Raw genomic sequence first — 19,581 nt, 5'->3', positions numbered from 1 at the left:
AATTGAAAATTTCATTATGGGATCTACTTTCTGCCTGCCATATACTGTTTCTTCTTTGCTTTTGTGTGTGTCCTTCACTCAGCAACAGCTGAAAAGAGAAGAGTGTGAGAAAACTATCCATGTTCCTAACTATTGAAACTAACAAGGAAGACTCAGTTCTCTGCTACTCACTGGGCATATGACCTGAAACATATCAATTTATTTGGGTCTCAGTTTCTCCTTTTGAAAAACGGAAGAGATTGTCATAGATCAGTGATTCTCTAATGCAGCTCTTGGACCACCAACAAACTAAGAGGGGCTCATCTGTCCTAGGAGAAATGAACAATGTAGAAATCATGTAAGAAATTTAGTTTCTTTTTTTTAATAAATTTATTTATTTTATTTTATTTATTTTTGGCTGTATTGGGTCTTCATTGCTGTGCGCGGGCTTTCTCTAGTTGCGGCGAGCGGGGGCTACTCTTCGTTGTGGTGCGCGGGCTTCTCATTGTGGTGGCTTCTCTTGTTGCAGAGCATGGGCTCTAGGCACACAGGCTTCAGTAGCTGTGGCACGTGGGCTCAGTAGTTGTGGCACGTGGGCTCAGTAGTTGTGGCTCGCAGGCTTAGTTGCTCTGCAGCATGTGGGATCTTCCTGGACCAGGGCTCGAACCCGTGTCCCCTGCATTGGCAGGTGGATTCTTAACCACTGTGCCACCAGGGAAGTTCCAAGAAATTTCATTTCTTACATGAAATTAAGTTACTAAAATAAAAGATTGCCATTGATTCTGAGATCAAATCCTCTTACCCATCTGGTGTTAAAATATTCCTCCCTCTATGAAGCAGTGGTGACATGATTTGAGGGGTGGCTTGAATGTCCTCACTAAGTAAAACACTGCCAACCTAAAAGTGACCTCCAAATTTGGGGTCTATGAAATCATTGAAAATCCACTGAAAAAAAATTTTTTTTCTGAGTGTATAATAGCAAAAAGATAGTTCAGTTTGGAGACTGGTTGACCCAGGCTTCAATCCAGGCTCTGTTAATTACAGATTATGTGACCCAGGATGTGAATAGACTGTCTCTGCTTGAAAAGGTTATTGATCTTGAAAACCAAAAATCTGGAAACTCAGTTCCTTGCTGACCTCTAAAGGCCCTTGCAGCTCTGCTTTCTAAACTAATACATGGATGTCAACTGGAAAAATACACTTGAGTGATCAAATTAACCTTGACAAGCCAAAAACAGTGGATATTCTATATACTCTAGGGCTGAAATACAAAAGAAGAGGAAAAAACAGGCTGTGCATAAACATCACAGAGAAAGATTAGAATTCTAACAGAATGCCTTCTGTATATGCTTGTCACACAACTATTATACACTAATATACGCATGAAAGAGTCATTTCATCATTCCTGAAAACATAAACTGTTTGTCATGAGATTTTTAAATTCCAGATTTTCTTCTTGAATTTCATACTCTTATTTGTATCAGTTTTTTGAACTCTTTCTAAAACAGGAGAAAACAAAGGGAATTGGCAAAATGAGAACTGCATAACTATATTGGGTCCCCAAGCTCCTTTTGGTCTTTTAACACTGCCTCCCCACAGAGCTTGCAAAGTAGGAAACACACACACACACACACACACACTCACCCACAAAAGCCCCTTCTCCCCTGCAGTGTTTTTCCTCTGCCTCTGACAGACAAAGCTGCCAAATCCAAATGTAGGTCACAGGCACCACCTAGAGGCATTAATCCCAAATCTGACTCTCATTTCTGTGAACTGATACAAGTCAGTTCAAAATCCAGATGAGTTCTCCCTCTCGTCACAGACTTGCAAATTAATTAATCAAGTAAAGTGCTCCCATTTCTAAATGCTGTCAGGGGAAAAGACTAAATGAAGAGATGTGCAAATAGACACATCCTGTCAAATTGTTGACTTATCTGTCTCACCATCTCATTCGTTAACCATTCTGTGGTTTCACTTGCTGATTATTCCAAAAGAAAGATGTACAACACAAAGGCCACAATTCTACCTTTGGGGGATCAGGAGATTATGAAACTGGAACCACAATAATTCCACACAAGCCTTAATTCAAGAAATAACATGCCCTTTTAACAACGAAAATGTGTCTGCAAGAAATGATATTAGATCCTCCAGTTACCATTGCTATTAGGGACAAGGAGTCCATTTCCAGAAAGTTCATCTTTCATGTGCCAGCTTTATCTCATCAGCAATAACAAGACAGCTGAGTGCTGTTTTAATCATCTGCACATCTTGTCTAACTGGAATACATAAACAGAGTCCCCAAGATTCAAAGGCTAATCTAAACCCAAGGTATCACAAATCATCATGCAAAGTTAGGAGATAGTTTAAAATAATGAGGAGCTATGAGCATAACTCATATGCATAACTGAGTCCACAACTCAGGACACTGTTTTACAAATACCTCAAACTTTTAAGATGTCAGCAATCTAACTTAGATGGCAGCTCTGCTTGTCAGAAATTATGTTGGCTATAGACACTGGAGTCCCATGTTCTAGCATCTATATCACTATCAAGCTTTGGGATCTATAGCTATTCATTTAACCTCTCAGTTTTCTCATCTGTAAAATAAAGAGGCTGTTTCTTATGAATTATAAAGCTCTACAGGCAGAAAAATATTTCATTGTAATTTGAAAGTCTTAGGTGTAATTAAGCCTATAAAAAACACCTGCCCTTTATTAGCATCGATATTTTTTCTACAAACCACTAGTGGGCAGTGTTGGGCTATCTGGTTAAGACACAACCTGCAGGGTGGGCGAAGAGATTCCTTTAGCACAGAAGACCTGCCTCTGCAACTTTTCTCAGAACTGTCAGCAGGCCACCTGCCCATTGCTACCATCACTACCTCACCTGTGCTATAAGACACACCAATCAAGTAGATCAAGAAAAGTTTGAAGAATAAAAGGCTCAACATTAGATTTCATTTTATTTTCACTGTAAGTTAATCATTAGGCCCCACTCTGATATTTTAAGTTTAATCTTTAATTAATCACTTTAATTACCATATTAATTCATTAAAATCATAATTTTTCAAAAAAGACTTAAGACCTCATTTAATAAGAACAATTATATAAATTTTTGCTTTATCCAAATAAATGTTTCTGAAAAGATGTAACTACATTTTTTATGATGACAAAAGAAATGTTCCACTTTTTAACTTCAAATTATTCAGAAAACTCACAAAAAAGCAAGAAGCCCCTCAAATATTAACGTTTTGAAAATATCACTTTATATTTTGTGGTTTATCCTTTGTGTAAGCATTTAACTTCTGCTTTTTAAAATTTATTTTTTATTGAGCTATAGTTGATTTATAATACTAAATAAGTTTCAGGTGTACAACACAGTGATTCACAATTTTTAAAGATTATACTTCATTTATACTTATTATAAAATGTTGGTTATATTCCTTGTGCTGTACAATACATCTTTGTAGTTTGTTTCATACATAATAGTTTGTACTTCTTAATCCCCTATACTTACATTGCCCCTCTCCTCTTCTCTCTCCCTACTGGTAACCACTAGTTTGTTCTCTGTATCTGTAAGTCTGTTTCTGTTTTGTTATATTCACTAGTTTATTTTTAAAATTTTACATGTAAGTGATAACATACAGTATTTATCTTTCTCTGACTTATTTCACTAAGCATAACACTCTCCAAGTTCATCCATGTTGCTGCAAATGGCTAAATTTCATTTTTTATGGCTGAGTAGTATTCTATTGTGTATATATATGTATGTGTGTGTATATAAACACACAGTCACACATCTTCTTTATCAATTCATCTGTTGATGGACACAGGTTGCTTCCATATCTTGGCTATTGTAAATAATGCTGCTATAAACATTGAGGTGCATGTATCTTTTCAGATGACTATTTTTGTTTTCTTAGGATATATACCTAGGAGTGGAAGTGCTGGATTATATGGTAGTTCATTTTTAGTTTTTTGAGGAACCTCCATTACTGTTTTCCATAGTGGCTGCATCAATTTACATTCCCACCAACAGTGTACAAGGGTTCCTTTATTTCCACAACCTTGCCAACATTTGTTATTTGTGGTCTTTCTGATGATAGCCATTCTGACAGGTGTGAAGTGCTGTCTCCTCATGGTTTTTATTTGCATTTCTCTGATGTTTAGCCATGCTGAGCATTTTTTCATGTGCCTTTTGGTCATCTGCATGTCTTCTTTGGAAAAATGTTTATACAGATCTTCTGCCTATTTTTTAATTGGGCTGTGTGTTTTTCTGATGTTGAGTTCTAAGAGTTATTTATATAGTTTGGATATTAACTCTTTGTTGGTCATATCATTTGCAAATATTTTCTCCCATTCCATAGGTTGCTTTTCAATTTGCCAATGGTTTCCTTTGCTGTGCAAAAGCTTTTAAGTTTAATTAGGTCCCATTTTTTAATGTCTGCTTTTGTTTCCTTTGCCTTAGGGGACAGATCAAAAAAAATACTGCTACAAGTTATGTCAAAGAGTGTCCTGCCTATGTTTTCTTCTAGGAGTTTTATAGTTTATGATCTTACATTTAGGTCTTTAATACATTTTGAGTTTATTTTTGTGTATGGTGTGAAAAAATGCTCTAATTTCATTCTTACATGTAGCTGTCCAGTTTTCACAATACCACTTACAGAAGAGTCTTTCCCCATTGTATATTCTTGCCTCCTTTGTCATAGATTAATTGACCATAAGCACATGGGTTTATTTCTGGGCTCTCTATTCAGTTCCATTGGTCTCTGTTTCTGTTTTTGTGCCAGTGACCTACTGTTTTGATTACTGTAGCCTTGTAGTATAGTTTGAAGTCAGGGGGCATGATTCCTCCAGCTCTGTTCTTCTTTTTCAAGATTGTTTTGGCTATTCAGGGACTTTTGTGTTTTCATACATATTTTTAAATATTTGTTCTAGTTCTGAGAAAAATGTCATCGGTATTTTGATAGGGATTGCATTGAATCTGGAGATTGCCTTGGATAGTATGGTCATTTTAACAATATTAATTCTTCCAATACTAGAACATAATATATCTTCCCATCTGTTTGTGTCACATTCAATTCCTTTCATCAGTGTCTTATAGTTTTCTGAGTACAGGTCTTTTGTCTCCTTAGGTAGGTTTATTCCTAGGTATTTTATTCTTTTTTATGTGACTGTAAATGGGATTGCTTCCTTAATTTCTCTGATAGTTTGTTGTTACTGCATAGAAATGCAACAGATTTCTGTATATTAATGCTGTATCCTACAACTTTACCGAATTCATTAATGAGCTCTAGTAAGGTTTTGGTAGTGTCTTTAGGATTTTCTATGTATAGTATCATGCCATCTGCAAACGGTGTGACAGTTTTACTTCTTCCTTTCCAACTTGGATTCCTTTTATTTCTCTTTCTTCCCTGATTACTGTGGCTAAGACTTCCAATACTATGTTGAATAATAGTGGCAAGAGTGGGCATCCGTGTTTTGTTCCTGATCTTACAGGGAATGCTTTCAGTTTTTCACCATTGAGTATGATGTTAGCTGTGGGCTTATCATACATGGCCTTTATTATGTTGAAGCGTGTTCCCTCTATACCCCCTTTTTGGAGAGTTTTTATAAATGGATGTTGAATTTCGTCAAAAGCTTTTTCTGCATCTACTGAGATGATCATATGGTTTTTAGTCTTTAACTTGTTAATGTGTATCACATTAATTGATTTGTGGATACCAAACCATCCTTGCATCCCTGGGACAAGTCCCACTTGATCATGGTATATTATCCTTTTAATGTATTGTTGGATTTGGCTTGCTAACATTTTGTTGAGTTTTGCATCTACGTTCATAAGTGACACTATTGTGTAATTTTTTTAATGATAGCTTTGTCTGGTTTTGGTATCAGAGTGATGTTGGCCTCAAAGAATGAGTTTAGAACCATTCCTTCCTCTGCAACTTTTTGGAATAGCTTGAGAAGGAGAGGTGTTAACTCTTCTCTAAATGTTTGGTAGAATTCACCTGTGAAGCCATCCAGTCCTAGGCTTCTGTTTGTTGGGAGTTTTTTGTTGTTGTTGTTGAATTACTGATTCAATTTCATTTTAAAGAACCTCTATACATATTGTTCTATAATTTGCTCTTCCCCCATTAATTATGTCATGAATATCTATGTCATTAATTACCTTCTCCATCATCTTTGTTAATGTCTACACAGTATTACATCACGGTCATAGAAAAAACTGAGTCAACTGCCTTTTTGGAAACTTAAGGTTCTTTCTGATTTCACAACACTGAAATGAATATTCTTATTGATAAGTTTCTATACACATTTTTGATATCTAAGCATAACGTAAGGTTTAAAAAATCAGGCAACAATTACAGATGTTTCAACGTTCAGATGTCTTCATTTGAAGACATTTCAGACAGCCTGTTTTAAGTAGATTCCTGGGTATTTGAAGAAGCTTTGGGGTAACTGTTTACTAATCTTGATTTTTACCAACTCGGATACTGTCTTAGTCCATTTGGGATGCTATAATAGAATACATAGACTGGGTGGCTTAAACAACGAACATTTATTTCTCATAGTTCTGAAGGCTGGGAAGTCCAAAAGCAGAGTCCCAGAGGATTCAAGGTCTGGTGAGGTCCACTGCCTGGTTCATAGATGGCCATCTTCTTGCTGTATCCTCACATGGCAGAAGGGGGGCAGGAGCCCTCTAGGGTCTTTTTTTTTACGGGTACTAGTCTCATTTACAGGAGCTTCACACTCATGCCTAATCACCTCCCAAGGGCCCCACCTCCAAATAACATCATCTTGGGGGTTAATTTGGAAGGGGTGGGACACAAACATTCAGCCTATAGCAGATGCTTTGGTTTAAGTTACTGTAAAAGAATCATAAAGTATATGTCCTGGATCCACGTACCCCCCTCCACTATTCCCATACAAATCTGGTTAATACTCCTCTCCAGCCAATACCCTCCTTCCTTGCATTCACATTTTAGGATTCAGTAGAGACTTGGATTTAAATCCAAATTGAATTACTTATTACTATGTACTATGAACCCTTGAGCCTGAGATTTAACCTCTTTAAACCTTAATGTCTTCATTTGTCAACTGGGAATTGTAACAGCCTATAACTTACCAGGTTCTTGCAAGGAGTAAATAAGCTAAAGCATGAAAAGCATTCAGGACAGGGTTTGACACAAGTACTATGAAATATGTGGTAAATATTGTTATTATTTTGTTCATTCAGAATTTATTGTCTGTTCGTGTGCTAGGTCTAAGGGGTAAAACCCTGTACCTGACACTCTTTCTGCCCTTATACTGGGTATGTGCTAATGAGGATACACATCCAAGTCAGTTACAATACAGTGTAATAAGGGCCATGTAGAATCAGGCAAGAGCTATGGATGCAAAGAAGAGGACCACTCAACACTAATGTGTGAGGCAAGGGAAAGTTCCCAGAAGAAACGACACTTCAGCTGCAGGATGGTTGAAGTGCTAAGCAGTGTTGCTAGGAATGTGAAAAGTCCTGGGGGACAAAATCAGGAATAGAGTGACTGCATAAATTAAAGCTGAGTGTATAAGAGTCACCATGTTGAAGACTTTGTATTCTATTTTTAAAAACAGTGATTAGTAAAGCATTTTAGGCAGGAAACGGCAAGATTCTATTTCCTTTTGAGAAAGGTCTATAGCTACAGAATGAAGAATAGACTGAAAAGACAAGACTGCAGGTAGAGAGCAGTTAGAAAGATGTTGTAGAAATTCAAGTGAAATAATGGTGGCTCACAGGTACCAGCAATGGGGACTTACAGAAGCAGACACATGCAAAAGAATTTTATAACTTAGAGTATGAGGCAAGAAAGGAAGGTTACAGGAGAGGGTGAATTCAGGATATTTATTTCTCTAACCCGGGCAACTTGGTAGAGAATATAGAAAAAGGAAGGGTTTTGGTCAGAGGGTGATAGTGAGTTGAACTTTAGGTATACTGAATTTACTGCCCACAGACAGCCACGTGTGGAAATGTCCAATAGTCAGGTAACATTATTAGTCTCAAGCTCTAGAGAGCCAAAGAATTGGAGGTGCAGATTTTGAATACATAAGTGCATAGATGGTACTGTGGCCAACGGAACCAATGAGATCACCCTAGAGCAGGACGTAGCATGAGAAGACCTAGAAAAAACTCTAATGGTCAAGACTTAAGAGGAACAGGAGGCCACAAGGGAGGTACTGGAAATAGGAGAGGAAGACTCAAAGCATGCTTTGCCATGGAAATTAAAAAGGGTGTTTAAAGAAGAAAAAAGTGGTTAAGCATACCAAATGCTGCCAAGAGGTAGAAATCAAGAAGTGAAGCAAAATAAGGATTGAAAAAAGTTTGAGGAGGAATGTGGATGTTTATTGCGGTGGCATAGTGTTTGAAGAGAAAGGAGGAATCCACATAGCAGACTGGGGATACCTGTCTGACTGCTCAAACCTCTAGAAATTACCAAAAAAAAAAAAAAAAGGTATTTAAAAAAAATCTATAGCAGCAATGAAAAACGAGGGAATCATTAATGGAATAGAAATGATGAAGAAAACGTACGCAGGGAAGGAGTTACATGAAAGGCGGAAGCAGTTCTGAGGGTACTCTAAGCTTGGAAATTTCGCAAATATGAAGATAGACAAGGGAAAGGGCACTGTCCGCTTGTTTTTAGAGCCCTTCAACCACTTGATCTTGCTTATGTCAAATAACAGCCAGCAGAGTCATCTAACAGCTATAAGAAAAATGACTGTAAGTCCTTGAATTAGGGGGGCAATGTAATGCCCTGAGTGGCCAGCTACACTTAAGAGGAACAAGGAGCACTCCTCATAGAAGAAGACATTATTGACACCTTCTGCCTTGCAGCCTTTCCTCACAATTACTGGAGGCTGCTACAATAACAGATGCTAGCAGAGAAAGTTAAGTCAAAGACAAAAACACAACCAAGAATGACCAAATAGTTAAGTAAAATCGTGCCCTGAAATATAAGCATTGACCTAAATATGCAGAAGAACTCCTGAGGAAATAAAACTGAAAGTTCTTTTAAAAGAAGTATAATTAATATCTTCAGAAGCATTAAAGAGAAAGATCCATGTAGCAAAAGTAAGCTTACCCATGTAGCAAACGTCGGCTTTTGTGAAAAAAGAATTGAAAAGAAGTATAATTAATATCTTCAGAAGCATTAAACAGAAAGATCCATGTAGCAAAAGTAGGCTTACCCATGTAGCAAACGTCAGCTTTTGTGAAAAAAGAATTGATTAGAACAAATAAACTTTTAAATATTGTAACTGAAATTGTCAGGGGAACCACTGACTGAAACCGCCCGCCCTGGCCACGTCCAATAGTAGCCACTAGCATGCGTTATCTTAAACAGGAGGTCCTGGTAAGGAACACAGAACTAACAAGCCACCACCAACCGGAAGAACTCAGGAAAGGTCAAAAGGGGGCAGGAGACGCCGGTCCACATGTCCTCCCAGAAGCCTTCTCACTGGAATTGATCTTGGCTGAACGATGCGCATGCCACCGGAAAGGACCCTGAGTCAGAGTGTTTGGCCAGAGATAACCTGGAAACTAATCCTATCACCATAAAACCCGAGACTGTGAGCCATGTGGCGGAGCAGTTCTCCAGGGCTCCCTTATTCTCCTGCTCTCCACCTGGGCGCCCCTTCCCAATAAAGTCTCTTGCTTTGTCAGCACGTGTGTCTCCTCGGACAATTCACTTCCAAGTGTTAGACAAGAACCCACTCTCGGGCCCTGGAAGGGGTCCCCCTTCCTGCAACAAAATGAAACTAAGAATACTTAGAGTAGAACACTTCAGAGTAGACACAACTGAAGAACAGACACATATGAAGAACAAATTAGTGAACCAGAGCACAATGCAAAAGGTCAAAGTAATGGAGAGTGGGAGGCAGTGAAGAATGAGAGACTGAAAATAGCCAGTACAGACAACTTAAAAATAAAATGTCTAGGGAGTTCCCTGGTGCTCCAGTGGTTAGGACTTGGCGCTTTCACTGCCATGGCCTGGGTTCAGGACCACGAGGAAGAGTGAATTAGTTATTTGATCAGGCACTACCAGCTCAGCTGTGTTTTAAAAACAGGCTCTTACTCACGAGAGTTCAGGGCCTTTCTCTTCAAGGTGCCACATTTTTCTGCTTCTGCTGAGCTGGCCCTGTGATGGCAAACTCCTGGGGAATCCCTTCTGAGTACTGGAAAAGACCCAGGAATGCTGGGACTGACTGGCCATAGGGTTTAGTGTTATACCCCAGAGGTCCGTCCTCCATACTGTTAGTGACAATGCAGCCTGGCTGGCCCAGGCCCTTTTCCCTAGGACTTAGAAGAACTAAAGGAAAGTAAAACTCAAAGCAGGAGCTTGCCAGGTGGAGTTGGACACTCTCTATTATTTTCCTGTCACTATAGGAGAGGTGTGGCCCAGTGTCACCTACAGGTCCCAACAGGAAAATCTTTCCCCACTGCACTGCCTCTCCCCAGCAGTACCTCCTACAGTCCTCTTTCTGCCTAGCAATGATAGTAAGTACTGCCATTCTAAACAGCAATGCACTGGGATGCAGTCTAGCAGTGAAGAGGAGGTTTGCTCTGCAGAACGACCCCCAGTCTGTTGTTTCTGAAGAACAGGTCCATAAGAAGCAGTAAGCAGAGAACCAGAAGATGGGCAGTGCAGTAAGGCCTGCCCCTAAACAGGGTCAGGACTCACAGACCACACATCAACAAGCTCTCTGGCGTTTTTTGCTAGACCATGGAACTGTGAGAAAGCAAGTCAAGGGGAAGGCTGGAACGGTTTCAAAGTAAATATTTTGCCAGCAGAACCACAAGCCTGTTAACTCCCGAGGTGCCTCCCAGGCAGGAAAAGCAGTACCAAAAGGGAATTGGTGCAGCTCCGGAAGGGAAGTCCTCCTGGTGCTCATCTCACATGCGGCTGTGGGCAAGACAAGCTAAAACAGCTTTACTTCCCCGTCAGGGAGCCCCAGGGGCTGTGTGTGTGTGTGCGCTATGAACCTGCAGCCACGCGGTGATTTCCCTTCTTCCCTACTTCAAATGGGAACTTCTACTGTGATTTTCCTGTTTTCTCTCCCTTCCACTACTTATTATTGGACACAAGTATATTTCTTACCATGTAGAATCTCATGAACCTAACTCAGAGGGATATATATTATTCAAAGACCTTGGATCTAAGACCAAATGCAGGGCTTCCCTGGTGGTGCAGTGGTTGAGAATCCGCCTGCCAACGCAGGGGGCACGGGTTCGAGCCCTGGTCCGGGAAGATCCCACATGCCGCGGAGGAAATAAGCCCACGCGCCACAACTACTGAACCTGCACTCTACAGCCCGTGAGCCACAGCTACTGAGCCTGTGAGCCACAACTACTGAAGCCCGCGCACCTAGAGCCCGTGCTCTGCAACAAGAGAAGCCACCTCAATGAGACGCCCGCACACCACAATGAAGAGTAACCCCTGCTCACTACAACTAGAGAAGGCCCGTGCGCAGCAACAAAGACCCAACGCAGCCAAAAATAAATAAATTTACTAAAAAATAAATAAATAAAATAAAAGCAAATGCAGGAATTATATGAGAATTTGGAATTTGGGCTGTCTTCTGTTAAGGAGGAATAGCTACATTATGTTTTAAGTTATATATTTATATAAATTACATATTTATATATAACAAATGTAATGTTTAAATTACATTAAAATTAATATTAATTCTACATAATTATATATTAAATAAAATTAATTATACTATTAATTTTAATAATTTTAAATTAAATTAAAATTAATTTTATTCATTTATTAATAATTTTAATAAATTATATTATATACACATATGCTGCTGAGCAGCTAAGGAGCTGAATGGAGAAGTCCTGTATCCTTTGAAAATCCATTCCTTCCCAACACTCCATTCACATGGTTTAGGTTGGAGTTACCCCAACACTGGATCTGGGAGTGGTAAACGTAACCCATATCTGGCCAAACAATATACTACACCCACACAAGCCAATCAAGGTCTTCCCTAGAACATTTTCTAGAAGTACAGGAAGTACTAACTGAAGAGATATTGTAAGCCTAGAGCTACTAGTGGCCATATTTGCCACTTGAGCTTCAAAAATCAGGCCAACCCAAAGGAAAGCAAAGTTGGAAAATAAAATGGTCCTGAGGACACTGTTTAAACTTCTAGGACCACCCATGCCTAAACCCAACATTACCTATAAACTTTGTAGTTATATGAATAAATATAACCTTTTTCTGAAGTTAGATTGAATTAGGGTGCCACCTACTGTGATCAAAAGAGGTCTTATAATCAAACTAAGTAATGGAAAAGTAAACTATAAATCAGGATTTAGGTGTTCTGTATCATTGAATGGGATGTAAAATATGCTAGAGAGAAATAACACTGGCAACATGAAGCCCTCTACTTTTTAGGGAGTATCCTAGAAAAAAATGGCTTATTAGAGAAAATGACTAACTTAAGCATCATATTAATGAAGTATTAATGTCAGAGTGTCTGGATATTGGAGTGCAACAAAATTAAGACATATGTGGAGTATGGTATGGGACAAATGGGCTAAAACACATCAATATCCCACGTTGGGACTTCAAAATGCTGAAACTGCTGAGCCAGTGCTCGGTGGTGTGGTCCGTGGTGACGGGTTTCTTAAATTTAAGAAATGGGTATTTTCCCAGAGGACTTACCCTGTTGTTATGGGAAACCCTGGGACCCTCTGCTATTACCACATAATGATCTTAGTTCTCATGGAAATCAGATGAATTGGTACATCGTGAAAACTATCTCTTGTTCTTCCAACTACATACTGCAATTATCTGTCTGTCCCTTCTGAGGGTACATAATGCTACAAAGAAAGTGAATGTATAATGCTTGCGAAATTATTATGAAATAGCCTTCTTTCTGTCTGCAAAACATGCTTGGTCTTTATATATACATTAAAAATAGTGTAAGAGAAAAAAATAGTGTAAGAGACCCGAGAACCTTCCACTGGGTCCCTGCAACTGTTCCTCTCCACTCCCTTCTACATATGACCTTAGCCCCTTGTTGTTCTCCACTGCTCTTGATAAAATCCATGCCCAAACCACGGCTATGAATCAGCACAAACTATTCCTCTCTCTTAGGAGAACACCCTTGACTAATTTTCCAAACCATCTAAATGTTAAGTGACCCTTCGTGCTAAACTCTATACAATTTTGCCCTCCTCCCCCATGTCAGAATGTTCCATTGGACCTTCTCAGGGCCAGCATTTTAGAATAAAGATTTATGCTAATAGTGCTCTGGGTGGTTACTGTCTACAACAAAAGATAGGGGGAAACAATCCCTTTCCCTTCAATATACTGCATGAGATAAGAAAGTTTTGATTTAATATCACCCCAGGTCCACAATTTCTTTCCCAAAGAAAGCAAGAAAGAATACTTCCTTCCAGAGCAGGCAAAGTCTTGTCTGATGGTAGCAGACCTGCAATCTGACCCCTCAGACCAATTGAACTGATATCATTTTAAACCCATTTGAAGACTTTAAACCCATTTGGCCTCAGAGAGAGGTGAGTGTGCACATAATATCTGAATATACCTGGGAATAAAAGAGAAGAAAAACCTTGTAGACGAGTCAAAAGCAGTCTTATGGCAAGAAAGGAAAAGTTAGATGAAACAAAGGAAAGGTCTAGCTCAGGAAAACAAAAAAAAAGTTAATCCTACATTTTAGGGAACAAAAACACCAGATCTCTGGGGCTCCAACTACCTTTCAGCAGCTGATCTAGAGAAAGTGCTTGGGAACGCAAATTCCCTGGACATAATGGTGCATCTAGACAATCTCATTATATTTGTTAACTCTTTGGAAGAACAAGAGAAGAGACTTTAAAGCAGTAGACCAGGGCTTCCCTGGTGGCGCAATGGTTAAGAATCCGCCTGCTAGTGCAGGGGACAGGAGTTTGAGCCCTGGTCTAGGAAGATCCCACATGCTGCGGAGCAACTAAGCCTGTGCGCCACAACTACTGAGCCTGCGCTCTAGAGCCCACGCTCTGCAACAAGAGAAGCCACTGCAATGAGAAGCCCGTGCCCCGCAACGAAGAGTAACCCCCACTCGCTGCAGCTAGAGAAAGCCCACATGCAGCAACGAAGACCCAATGCAGCCAAAAATAAATAAATTAATTAATAATAAATAAATAAAAATAAAGCAGTAGACCATCTCAAAGAGGCGAATCTGAAACTTCGCCGTGGTAGTCGCCAATTGTACTGTATCTACTGTATCCCTGTTAAACATGTGCGGCACTTGTTATCTCAGCCAAAGGCAAACACAAAATCCCTTGGAAGACTTGCTCAAACACTGGCCCTGTCCCATGCACTTTAGAGAACTAGAGATCTTATACCTGGGAGTTATCAGTGGGCTGTTGTTGTTTTTTAAGGGTTTGGATTTCCAATTCCTCTCACTATTTTGACTTGAGGCTACACTTTCACCTTGTCTTCTCTCTCCTCTGATGACCCCCAGCAGCCTTGGGCACTGGAAGAGGAGTGGAGTCATTCTATCCTGGTCCCACTGGGAGAAGAAGCCTGCAGGCAAGCATTCTATGAATAAGTGGATTGACTTCTCAGTGTCACTCACTGTACCAACATCTGACCTACATATGACACACTCACATCTGTTTGGAAGGCTTAGGGGCAGTGCAATATGATTCCAGAGAAGAAAAGAACAGGAACAGGTGGTCGCCTTTGCTAGTTGAGGGCCTATGGAATTACAGAGCTTTGTACTCCACTTACAAACCAGAATTTTTAGGGAATTCCCTGGCAGTCCAGTAGCTAGGACTCCTTGCTTCCACTGCCATGGGCCCAAGTTCAATCCCTAGTTGGGGAATGGGGAATCAAGATTTTGTAAGACACGTGGTACAGCCAAAAAAAAAAAAAAACAACTACAAACTAGAATCTTTAGCACTGGAGTGGGCTATTAGATATAAATTTACGGAATGAAGAGGTACCATTTCAAGTGTGGGCTCATAACTACTCCCTTATCTTCCTATTCTGTGTAAATTGGATGCTTCCCAGGACTACTGTAAGGTGGTATTCTCGAACTATAACTTCAGCATCTATATTCAGTCTGGGGTAACCATGGAGATTCATGTGTCCCACCAGCAAGGGCATCAGAACAGTATGGAATACTGGAGGAGAGAGAACGTGGCGAGTAGACAGGTACCCGACAACCCACGCCTCTGTACCTGGGCACGTATAAAACCCTAAATTATATAATCCTAACCCTACTGTATCTCAGATAGAGGTTGAGGACTGGTCAAAGTCTGTCTGGAACATCTGAAGCTTCAGATGCGGTGAAGGGAGAACTGAGTCCTACTTGTGAGGATGAAATGGGAATAAGAGCATTCTTGAAAAAAAAGGCTGTGGGTGCAGCTGGCACCTCCTCAGAAATGCTGCCCATGGGAGGCTGAGGTCTATGCATCTTAACTTTGGACACTTGGGGAATAGAGGCACCCCGAGAGCTCATGTAGAAATGCTTCTTCTCCAGGACAAGGAGAGCTGAGTGTCTTGACTAAAATGTGACTCTGGTGGCCAGTGCATTCATTTCAGCTTATTACCCACCACAGTGGACTATCCAGGCTAATTTTAACGAACAAACTCATAGAATTCATATCCATGAAGCTTTTTCATGAGTAAAATCTGTATACACACGTTTGTTAGTGGATCAATCACTTTACTTCCTACCCTCAAGAAGGCCAAATTCTAGCTTAGACATTATGGGGAAAAATATCTCTGCTTTACTCTATGTGGTCAAGGGGGTAAGACTGAGAGGTGGTTACTAAAGAAATGTCTCATTTGGCAGGGCTTTTTTTTTTAAAAAAGTCTATTCCCATTTATCCTCAGAAGAACCCCAATCCTGAGAATTTTAATAGAACTTCATCAACAATGAATGTGAGCAACTCTGCATATAGAAAATAACAATGGAGCCAATGTGTGGGTTGCCATGCTTACAACGCCACCAGGAATTACCAGCTGCATGACGGCCTCACCTTTTTTGATTTCTGAATATGTGTCCTGCTTCCATTAAACAATTTTAGGGTAAGTGACAAGGTGTCAGAGCTAGTAAGCTGGGGCTGAGCTGGGGGAATGAACATCTTACCCCTTGGGCAGTTCAGCACATCACTGACATACAGAAAAGACAAGTTACTCATGTGCAGCAACAGGAATGGCAAGCCAGATATTGGTTCCAGAAATGTCACTTGTGCGTTCCAGACATATAAACAACTGACTACTGGAAGCTTATCATATGTAGTGGTGGACAGGTTAGGTTCCCTGAGGTGGATGATGTCAGAGACCATGGTCAGGATTACCTTGGTAAGGCATTTTAGTAAGCTCCTGCCCACAGGAAGAAGGCAGGGAGAAAACACACCCTGCCCAAGGCACTGACATTAACATCCAAGACACAAATTGGAGGGATTACTCTAAATAGTGTCAGAAAGTGACCCTGCTCTCCCCACCACCACCTAAAAGAAACAGGGGGCTACAGATAGGAAGAAAAAGGGAGGAGATGATGGGAGATGGAGTGACTCCTTAGATCGAGATAGTGCAGTGGCAACATGGAAGACAGAGGAGTGCACTCATCTCCACAGATCTTGATCTAGAAGTGGTGGTGCTTAGACATGAGAAACAAGGTCAAAAAATGTGCCTAAATTAAAGATCTTGAGATGGGAAGATTATCCTGGATTATCAGAGCAGCCCAATATAATTACAAGAGTCCTTATAAGAGGGAGGCAGGAGGGTCATAGTGAAAGAAAGAGATAAGACAAGAAAGAGACTGGGTGTGTGTTGTGGGGTGGGAGGGAGGCCATGAGCTAAGCAACTTGAGCAGCCTCTAGAAGCTGGAAAAGGCGGGAACTAGAGTCTCTCCTAGAGCCTCCAGAAGGAACGCAGCCCTGTGGATCCATTTCAGACATCTGACCTCCAGAGTTGTAAGATAATAAATGTGGGTTGTTCTAAGTCACTTAAGTTTGTGGTAATTCACTACAGCAGCAATAGGAAAATAACACATGGCTTGAACTTCAAAATCTGGAATTGTGGCTAATTGCTCCATCTCTTAAGGTGGTGGAGTCTATGAGATCTCTCAGTCTCAGCTTCTTTTTCCAAGATGGTGTAATTGTGCCTCCCCTCTTATCATAAGCTTTCTCCGCTACCCTTGCCTTCTCTGCAACATCCTAGTCTTATCACGCATGTGAGTTTGGGCTGGTGGATGGCTGGTCTAGCATTCATTGTGCATGAATCTGTTCCCCAACTGACTTGGTCTCCATACCTTAGTTCAAATCTCCAAGATTTAATCGGTCCAGCTTGAGCTACCTGAACAACCCTGACCCAATCATCTATGGCCTGCAATGGTAATGACTTGTCACCTGGTAAAAAAAAATTACTCCTGAAGGGTGGAGAGGAAATTACAAACCTAGCAAACATAACAGGTGAAACGACTGAGTGGCAAAGCTGTCTGATGGGACATCTGTTTAGCTATCGAAGTCACCCAGTGTGATGGCAGGACTGAAGACAGAGAGGAAGCCAGTAAATAAGAGGGGTGACCAGGCAGCCAGTAGATGTCAGAAAAAAAAAGAGGGTAGGCAGTGGTAGATCCAGTTGGCATGTATATCAAGAGAAAGTTATTTTTACATAAGAGTAAGGGGATAGTAATCTATGAGTAAAAATTGGAGGTCCCTATTTTCTACCATCCTGAGTTACAAGGGGAGTGAGGAAAGAAAGCTGAAAAGGATGTGGAAGTTGTGGGGAGTTTTGTTTACCATGAAGATAAGAGGAGCAGAGTGGAGAGGTTTGGGAGAGTAGGGATACAGTGGGAAGCTTAGTTAAGAGAAGGGAAACCTAGATCAGAATGAGAAGGAGAGCTCCAGAGTCAATAGATGACAGAAAGAACCAGTGATCAGGCATCATGGATTTAGGCAACCACGTGTTTTCCCAAATAATTCACTCTAGCTGTGCCCTTCTGCAGGGGTTGGTGTCCACTCAGAGAAACATACTAAAGCCTGGTGGGGTTATTTCTGAATGTGTCCTAGCTCATAAGAGCAGGCCAGCGCTGAAATCTGGTTCCAGGGACCAATCCCTTTGGGGTAGCCACTTTAATTTTCTTTTACCACCATTAGAAAGATTCTTAAAATGTTCTTAAAAATATCACTTCAATTCACAGAACATCTTGATGACATCATGTCTTTCCAAAGCCTTTTTGAAGGCATATGTGTATATGTGTGTGTGTGTATATATATATATACATACATATATATATTTTTTTCTCTTTCACCATAGCAGCTAGTTTGGGAATAGTGGGTTATAAAATTAACAAATAAGTCAATCTGGCTATATACCAAATTGTTAGGTTCTTTTTGGCAGATAATGATACTCTTTCAAGAGTTTGATAGGGGTGAATGTTAGTTGTTCCCCCATCCCACTCTCCAATTTCACTAGCAAGTTAAAATGAAAGCAAGTCTCAGATTAAACTCTACCACATATACATTTATTAAACAAAAATATCTGATTAGCAAGTAGGCACAAAAAGTTCAGCTCTGTGCTCTGAGCTCAAAGAAATCCCAGCCCCTGTCCTTTAGGTGATCTCATCACATCTGGCATGAAGACTTACTACAGGCAGGGTTCTGTTATCCTTGGAAGGAATCAGAACTGCTCACACAGATTAAGCCTTAGGACCATCACTGAGGTTGCAGGTATAGACCTCATCAGATTCTTATCCCCTATTCATTCAAATGTAGGCATGTTGCTAAACTATCTCAACCAATCCAAATGCCTTCATACAACTAATTTGACCAATGAGAATCCATTTCAAATATCCATTGTGGTGATTAAAAAGCCACTAATTTCATCAAATAAAACCCTGTGATACTGTAATATAATAAGAAATACGTATTTGGTCTTCATTCATGATTCCTCCTGGCACAGAGCTCCTAGAACACTTGTAATTTCCTAGGTGAAAAGAGCAATAGAAGGACCTTCTGTTATGCTATTTGTCTTTTGTGCGCCTCAAACAGCTCCTAAAGGAGCTGTGAGTTTTGTTATTCATAACAAGGCCCTTTCAAACACAGCTGAGTTTACAGTAATGAGGTAATTTTTGGAAAGCCCCTCCTGGAAAACCAAAGGATGGAGGCTGAATGCCAGAGGAACCAACCACAAGATCAGAGGGTTGAAATGGAAACTTTCAGCCCCATCCCTTGACCTCCCAGGTGGGGAAAGGGGCTGGAGACCGAATCCAATCACCAATGACCAATGATGTAATCACTCGTGCCTACGTAATGAAGCCTGCAGAGTATGGGAGCTCTGTGTACCCAGCCCTATACATTGACCCAGGCAATCCTTCCATTTAGCTGTTCCTGAGTTGCATCCTTTATAATAAATGGATAATAGTCAGTTAAATGCTTTCCTAAGTTTTGTGAGCTGTTCTAGCAAATTATCAAACCGAAGGAAAGGGTTATGGGAACCCCAGATTTGCAACCAAGTCGGGCGGAGGTTGTAGGTAATACTTCAGATTGGTGTCTGGGGGGGCGGTGTTGGGAAGGCAGTCTTGTGGGACTGTGCAATCTGTA

Source organism: Balaenoptera musculus, chromosome 5, assembly GCF_009873245.2.
Source record: "Balaenoptera musculus isolate JJ_BM4_2016_0621 chromosome 5, mBalMus1.pri.v3, whole genome shotgun sequence".
Classification (NCBI taxonomy): domain Eukaryota; kingdom Metazoa; phylum Chordata; class Mammalia; order Artiodactyla; family Balaenopteridae; genus Balaenoptera; species Balaenoptera musculus.
Note: the sequence above shows the minus strand (reverse complement) of the source record.